General features: G+C 39.8%; 1 long non-coding RNA gene across 2 annotated transcripts in view; it reads right to left on the bottom strand.

Annotated features, from left to right (window-relative positions):
* Window positions 1-555: 555 nt before the first annotated feature.
* The window catches only part of LOC309872583, an 81,005-nt gene continuing 75,560 nt past the window's right edge, over window positions 556-6,000 (bottom strand). The window contains exon 4 of one of the 2 annotated variants that reach the window (XR_014315977.1): window positions 556-1,776. This is a non-coding gene — a long non-coding RNA (uncharacterized lncRNA). The remainder of the gene's footprint in view (window positions 1,777-6,000) is intronic. The other variant, XR_014315978.1, reaches the window with a different exon arrangement.

Raw genomic sequence — 6,000 nt, 5'->3', positions numbered from 1 at the left:
ATCTCTGCCTTCCTAAATCTGCCTACAGGCAAGCTTGTTAAGAGCTAGTTCTATGGAAAGTTGTCACTGCTCATCAGAACCACAGTGCTGCTTAATGTTTGTTAGAAGAAGCGAATGTTCACTAATTGGTTGGGCAAAAAGGCAAAAGAATTCTCTCTTAAAGAGTATAACATCTTAAGTCCTCTTCGATTGGCAAATTACCATGATTATCCTTTGAGGCCCTTCCTGTATGTCAAGTACTGTGTTATCTGACAAATAATCTGGTAAAGTAAGTACTACAATATCCACTTTCAAGAAAAGAACATTTAGGAGCACCTACATTAATTAAGGTTTTTGATCATACAGCTAATAAGTGATGGAGCTTGGATTAAAAAACCTAGGCATTCCTGCCCTCAAAAGTCTAGGAGCATGTCCCCTCAACACTAGGGTACAATAGAATCTAAACAAGTCAAGCCTTGGATTCCTACTTAAGAGTGCTTTCATCCACATTCTCCAAACTTCCTTTTGCCATTTACCAGCCATTAACACAACTGTGTAAGTGAGATTATCAAATGCTTTTTTTTTCAATTTATTTATTTTCAGAAAAACAGTATTCATTATTTTTGCACCACACCCAGTGCTCCATGCAATCCGTGCCCTCTATAATACCCACCACCTGGTACCCCAACCTCCCACACCCCTGCCACTTCAAACCCCTCAGATTGTTTTTCAGAGTCCATAGTCTCTCATGATTCACCTCCCCTTCCAATTTACCCCAACTCCCTTCTCCTCTCTAACACCCCTTGTCCTCCATATTTGTTATGCTCCACAAATAACTGAAACCATATGATAATTGACTCTCTCTGCTTGACTTATTTCACTCAGCATAATCTCTTCCAGTCCCGTCTATGTTGCTACAAAAGTTGGGTATTCATCCTTTCTGATGGAGGCATAATACTCCATAGTGTATATGGACCACATCTTCCTTATCCATTCGTCTGTTGAAGGGCATCTTGGTTCTTTCCATAGTTTGGTGACCATGGCCATTGCTGCTATAAACATTGAGGTACAGATGGCCCTTCTTTTCACGACATCTGTATCTTTGGGGTAAATACCCAGGAGTGCAATGGCAGGGTCATAGGGAAGTTCTATTTTTAATTTCTTGAGGAATTTCCACACTGTTCTCCAAAGAGGCTGTACCAACTTGCATTCCCACCAACAGTGTAAGAGGGTTCCCCTTTCTCCACGTCCTCTCCAACACATGTTGTTTCCTGTTTTGTTCATTTTGGCCATTCTAACTGGTGTAAGGTGATATCTCAATGTGGTTTTAATTTGAATCTCCCTGAGGGCTAATGATGATGAACATTTTTTCATGTGTCTGATAGCCATTTGTATGTCTTGATTGGAGAAGTGTCTGTTCATATCTTCTGCCCATTTTTTGATATGTTTGCCTGTTTCATGTGTGTTGAGTTTGAGGAGTTCATTATAGATCCTGGATATCAACCTTTTGTCTGTACTGTCATTTGCAAATATCTTCTCCCATTCCGTGGGTTGCCTCTTTATTTTTTTGACTGTTTCCTTTGCTGTGCAGAAGCTTTTGATTTTGATGAAGTCCCAAAAGTTTATTTTCGCTTTTGTTTCCTTTGCCTTTGGAGACATATCTTGAAAGAAGTTGCTGTGGCTGATATCGAAGAGATCATCCTCAATGGGAAAAAGCTTGCAGCATTCCCGTTGAGATCAGGAACAAGACAAGGATGCCCACTTTCACCACTCTTGTTCAACATAGTATTAGAAGTCCTAGCAACAGCAATCAGACAACAAAGAGAAATAAAAGTATCCAAATTGGTAATGAAGAAGTCAAACTCTCTCTCTTTGCAGATGACATCATTCTTTATATGGAAAACCCAAAAGACTCCACCCCCAAACTACTAGAACTCATACAGCAATTCAGCAACATGGCAGGATACAAAGTCAATGTGCAGAAATCAGTGGCTTTCTTATACACTAACAATGAAAATACAGAAAGGGAAAGTAGAGAATCGATTCCATTTACTATAGCACCAAGAACCATAAGATACCTGGGAATAAACCTAACCAAAGACGTAAAGGATCTGTACTCGAGGAACTACAGAACACTCATGAAAGAAATTGAAGAAGACACAAAAAGATGGAAGACCATTCCATGCTCTTGGATCGGAAGAATAAACATTGTTAAAATGTCTATACTGCCTAGAGCAATATATACTTTTAATGCCATTCTGATCAAAATTCCACCAGTATTCTTCACAGAGCTGGAGCAAATAATCCTAAAATTTGTATGGAATCAGAAGAGACCCCGAATCGCTAAGGAAATGTTGAAAAACAAAAATAAAGCTGGGGGCATCACGTTACCTGATTTCAAGCTTTATTACAAAGCTGTGATCACCAAGACAGCATGGTACTGGCATAAAAACAGACACATAGACCAGTGGAACAGAGTAGACAGCCCAGATATGGATCCTCAACTCTATGGTCAATTAATCTTCGACAAAACAGGAAAAAATATACAGTGGAAAAAAGACAGTCTCTGCAATAAATGGTGCTGGGAAAACTGGACAGCTATATGTAGAAGAATGAAACTCGACCATTCTCTTACACCTTACACAAAGATAAACTCAAAATGGATAAAAGACCTCAACGTGAGACAGGAATCCATCAGAATCCTAGAGGAGAACATAGGCAGTAATCTCTTCGATATCAGCCACAGCAACTTCTATCAAATGCTTTTTGAGCGTGGGTTTTTATAGGCTGAAGGGAGAAGACAGGAGGGGGACACTGAGCCTCTCCATAGGGGTGAGGGAAGAAGCCAGCTGTGTGCAGCTGAAGGCAAATGAAAACAAATTTACTTGTTAACTGAAGGCTAGCTCTCTATGTAGCAACTAAAATTGTTTTTACATCTATTGCCAGACAGAACTTCTGTTACGGCTCCTCATGTCACCAGTAGGAAAATATGGGTTCCTCCTAGAGTTCTTGATTCTGAATCTGTTACTATACTTTTTAAAAAATAATGCTAATAGATACAATAAAATGGAATCTTAACCACAGTCACAGTGCCATCTTCATGAAAATATTGGCTCTGGAAAAGGTACAGCCTGGTAGGAAACCAAAGACATAGAAATATGCTTTGAGAATCATGTTCCTGGACTGAAACAGATCTCTCATTAAGGAAGGTTGGCCGAGGCCAAGGTTCCCAAGGGCAGGAAGCAGAGGGCGGTGGGGTGGGGGCGGGGGTGGGGAGGGAGAAGCCGAGTACCTTATTTTTCTGCAGTCTCAGTGGAATAGGGCAGTCAGGGAGGGTATATGTTGGTTTCTACTACCTCTTCCAAGGGAAAAAGCAGTCCAGGTTAGTGTCTCCTCCACAAAAGTAGGAATAGTTTGCCTTAACCAGGAGACTACAGACCCTCCATGGAACTGTAAAGATGTTTTTTTGGCCCATTCCAGTTCCTCTTCCAGAGGGTTTTTCCCACCCCTGGGTGTCCCAAATCCTACAACTCCTGCCCTGCGCCATCTCTTATTTCCATTGTCTCCACTCCCATTTTATTGAATTAAATAGTTAAATAGACAACTGTTTTTAAATTATGTTTTAAAACTAACTTGAGGGGCGCCTGGGTGGCTCAGTCGTTAAGTGTCTGCTTTCAGCTCAGGTCATGATCTCAGGGTCCTGGGATGGAGCCCCGCATTGGGCTCCCTGCTCAGCTAGGAGTCTGCTTCTCTCTCTCCCTCTGCCCCTCCTCCTCCATGCTCGCTTGTGCATGCGCACGCACACACTCTTTCTCTCTCTCTCTCTCACAAAAAAATAAATAAAATCTTTTAAAAAAGAAAGCTAACTTGATGGTTAAGTAACTTAACGGTTAACTTGATGATTAAGAGAGATATTATTTCTGGCTTACATTTTGATAAGTGTCCTCCAAAAAGATATGTTGAAGTCCTAACTCTTGATAACTCTGAATGTGACCTTTGTTGGAAATAGTCTGCAGACAGAACCAAGTAAAGATGAGATCATACTGGGTTAAAGCAGGCACTGGTGTCCTTAAAAGATGGCTGTGAACAGACATAGACACATACAGAGAAAAGTCAGTCCTGTGGAGATGAGGCCAGAGACTCGAGTGATGCAACTATAAACCAAGGATTGCCAAGGATGGCAGACAATGACTAGAAGCTAGGAAGAGGCAAGGAAGGATTTTCCTGGAGCCTTCTGAGGGAGCATGTCTCTGCTGGCAGGTTGGTTTTGGACTATTGGCCTTCAGAACTATGAGAGAATAATTTTTTTTTTTAAAAGCCACCCAGTTTGTGATACTTTGTTGTATTAGTCTTAAGAAACTAATACAAGTTCTTTCATATGCATTCATCTTTTTTCTTCTTTTTTTCTTTCCTGGTTTTGCTACCTAGTGCATCCCCAGCACTTATCAAAGTTCTTGGCAACACAATCAGAGCTCAATTCATACATGTTGAATGAATGAATGAATGAATGGTTTATGTATGCACACAATCATTATATAAAAGTACCCTTTCTGATCAATATGTCCCTTGTAATAGTAGCCCATAAATCAATAAATCCACACATGTACACTGAATAAATAATAATTATCACATAAAGGTACTCTTATATTAACCTAAGAGCCATAAGCCATACAAATAAACAAAACTAACAACTGAAAAAAATTCCTATTAAAAGAGACAATATGAAGTTATATTTGTTAATAGGAAAATAGGAAATTTTTTTTTAAGATTTTATTTATTTGACAGACAGAGATCACAAGTAGGCAGAGAGGCAGGCGGGGGGGGGGGGGTGGAGCAGGCTCTGCACTGAGCAAAGAGCCCGATATGGGGCTCAATCCCAGGACCCTGGGACCATGACCCGAGCTGAAGGCAGAGGCCCCAACCCACCGAGCCACCCAGGCACCCCAAAAATAGGAAAATTTTTTAAAAGGAGCAGCCTGTTTTCTCTTTTCCATATTCTCCCTGAAATTGTCAAAATTGATTAGTCATGCCAGTAACATATCATAGTCACTGCCATAGTCAAATCCTCAACTATAGATTCTGGTCTGTGTAGGAGTCAATATTATTCACAAAGAAAGATATGACCCATTATCTGTATATATCTCACTGCTGTCAAGGTGTAGGAGTCACTCAAATTAGTGATACAGATGGATACAGCTTGAATTATGAAATCCTCATCTTTTCCAAATGCTCTTCTTTAGTATCCTTCCTCTCCTCATTGTTGAAATCAACTTATAATCCTACTCTACATTGGTCTAGTTCTGTATTAGCTCCTATGACAGTGTTTTTCAAAGTGCACTCCAGAACTACCTTTTAAAGCTGGTATAGGATGCCTGGATGGCTCAGTCGGTTAAGTGTCTGCCTTTGGCTCAGGTCATGATCCCAGGGTCCTGGGATCAAGTCCCACATCAGGCTCCTTACTCAATGGGGAGCCTGCTTCTCTTTCTGCCTGCCTCTCTCTCTCTCTCTGACACGTAAGTAAATAAAATCTTTAAAAACAACAACAACAAAAAAGCTAGTATAATTAAAACAGTGTGGTATTGGTGCATGAAGAGACAGATACAGTCATATTACAGAAGAGAAAGTCTGGAGTTAAACCCAAATCTATATGGAATCTAGAATATGATAAAAGGAGCAATGCAAATATGGGCAATGATAAAAGTAAGGAATAGATTATCTAGTAAGAGACACTGGGGAAACTGCATAGCTATCCAGAAAGAAAAATAAGTTGCAACCAAATTTTACATCTTTTCCTAGAATAAATTCTATTGGGATTAAAGATTTAATATATTTTTTAAAATCCATAAAGATACTATAAAATTATATGGGATAATTTTTCATAATCTCAGAATGGGGAAGGCCTTTTAAATAACATAAAATCCAGAAGTCCCTATGGGCCCCTTGCATAAAACATTAATGAATTCATAAGTTACATTTTTATTAAAAGCTATTCTGCAGAAGCCACCAAAAGGGAAGCCAAAA

This window comes from Mustela nivalis (assembly GCF_964662115.1).
Source record: "Mustela nivalis genome assembly, chromosome: 8".
Classification (NCBI taxonomy): domain Eukaryota; kingdom Metazoa; phylum Chordata; class Mammalia; order Carnivora; family Mustelidae; genus Mustela; species Mustela nivalis.
This window is presented reverse-complemented; position numbering and strand designations above follow the sequence as displayed.